This window comes from Gorilla gorilla, chromosome 15, assembly GCF_029281585.2.
Source record: "Gorilla gorilla gorilla isolate KB3781 chromosome 15, NHGRI_mGorGor1-v2.1_pri, whole genome shotgun sequence".
In the NCBI taxonomy this organism is placed as follows: domain Eukaryota; kingdom Metazoa; phylum Chordata; class Mammalia; order Primates; family Hominidae; genus Gorilla; species Gorilla gorilla.
In genome coordinates, this window is record NC_073239.2 from 98820285 (window position 1) to 98822386 (window position 2102).

At 45.1% G+C, this 2102-nt stretch overlaps 1 pseudogene; it reads left to right on the forward strand.

Moving 5' to 3' along the window:
* Nucleotides 1-400: 400 nt before the first annotated feature.
* Nucleotides 401-1873, forward strand: LOC101133245 (eukaryotic translation initiation factor 3 subunit L-like; annotated as a pseudogene).
* The last annotated feature ends 229 nt before the right edge of the window (nucleotides 1874-2102 follow it).

Here is a 2102-nt window from a genome sequence, read left to right on the forward strand (position 1 = left end):
AGTGAGCTAAGATTGTGCCGTTGCACTACAGCCTGGGTGACAGAGTGAAACTCCATCTCAAACAACAACAACAACAACAAATAATAATAATTTCATTAAAAAGTGGGCAAAGGACATGAATAGACTATTCTCAAAAGTAGACATTGAAATGGCTAGCAAGTATATAAAAAATGCTCAATATCACTTTCTGGTGATGTTTGTGAGCCCGGCAGCCATGTCTTATCTCACGATGATTATGAGTCTGAGGAGGCTTATGACCCCTATACTTATCTGGGTGACTATGGAGATCCAAAAGCAGGGCCTTGCTTATGAACATCAGTATGAATAGCAAACCTGTCAGGTAATGCCTGAAGTGATCAAAAACTCCATCTAGTATTTACACAAAACTGTCTCGGATTTGACTGACCAGAGAGTGTATGAGCTACAGGCCAGTTGTGTCTCCAGTGATGTCATTGACCAGAAGGTGTATAGGATCCAGGACATCTATGAGAACAGCTGGACCAAGCTGACTGAAAGATTCTTCAAAACTACACCTTGGCCTGAGGCTGAAGCCATTGCTCCACAGGTTGGCAACAATGCTGTCTTCCTGGTTTTATATAAAGAATTATACTATAGGCGCATATAAGCCAAAGTCAGTGGGGGACCTTCCTTGGAGCAGAGGTTTGAATCCTATTATAACAATTGCAATCTCTTCAACTATATTCTTAATGTTGATGGTCCTCCTTTCCCTTGAACTACCCAACCAGGGGCTCTAGGATATGATTGATGAGTTCATCTACCAGTTTCAGTCATTCAGTCAGTACTGCTGTAAGACTGCTAAGAAGTCGGAGGAGGAGATTGACTTCCTTTTTTCCAATCCCAAAATCTGGAATGTTCACAGTGTCCTCAATGTCCTTCATTCCTGGGTAGACAAATCCAACATCAACCGACAGTTGGAGGTATACACAAGCGAGGTGACCCTGAGAGTGTGGCTGGGGAGATGCTTGGTTACTTCAGCCTGGTGGGGTTTCTCTGCCTGCACTCCCTGTTAGGAGATTAGTACCAGGCCATCAAGGTGCTGGAGAACATCGAGCTGAACCAGAAGATCATGTGTTCCTGTGTGTTAGAGTGCCAGGTCACCACATACTATTATGTTGGGTTTGCATATTTGATGATGCGTCGCTACCAGGACGCCATCCAGGTCTTCGCCAATATCCTCTTCTACATCCAGAGGACCAAGAGCATGTTCCAGAGGACCACATGTAAGTATGAGATGATTAACAAGCAGAATGATCAGATGCATGCACTGCTGGCCATTGCCCTCATGATGTACCCCATGTATATCGATGAGAGCATTCACCTCCAGCTGCAGGAGAAATATGGGGACAAGTTGCTGCGCATGCAGAAAGGTCATCCACAAGTCTATGAAGAACTTTTCAGTTACTCCTGCCCCAAGTTCCTGTCGCCTGTAGTGCCCAGCTATGATAACGTGTACCCCAACTACCACAAAGAGCCCTCCCTGCAGTAGCTGAAGGTGTTTTCCGATGAAGCACGGCAGCAGGCCCAGCTTTCAAGCATCTGCAGCTTCCTCAAGCTCTACACCACCATGCCTGTGGCCAACCTTGCTGGCTCCCTGGACCTTACAGAACAGGAGTTCTGGATCCAGCTTCTGGTCTTCAAACACAAGATGAAGAACCTGGTGTGGACCAGCAGCATCTCAGCCCTGGATGGTGAATTTTAGTCGGCCTCAGTGGTTGACTTCTACATCGATAAGGACATGATCCACATCATAGACACCAAGGTTGCCAAGCGCTATGGGGATATCTTCATCCATCAGATCCACAAATTTGAGGAGCTTAATCGAATCCTGAAGTAGATGGGACAGAGACCCTGAAGACATTCACACATGTTATTCAGGAACCTGTTTTGATATATTATAGGCAGGAAGTGTTTTTGCTGCCATGAAACCTTTACCTAGATCAACCATCAGCCTGTCAACTCAGTTGACAAATTAAGGACCGAAGTGTTTCAAGTGGATCTCAGTAAAAGATCTTTGGAGCCAGAAAAAAAAATGCTCGACATCACTAATCATCAGGGAAATGCAAATCAAAACCATGAGATAT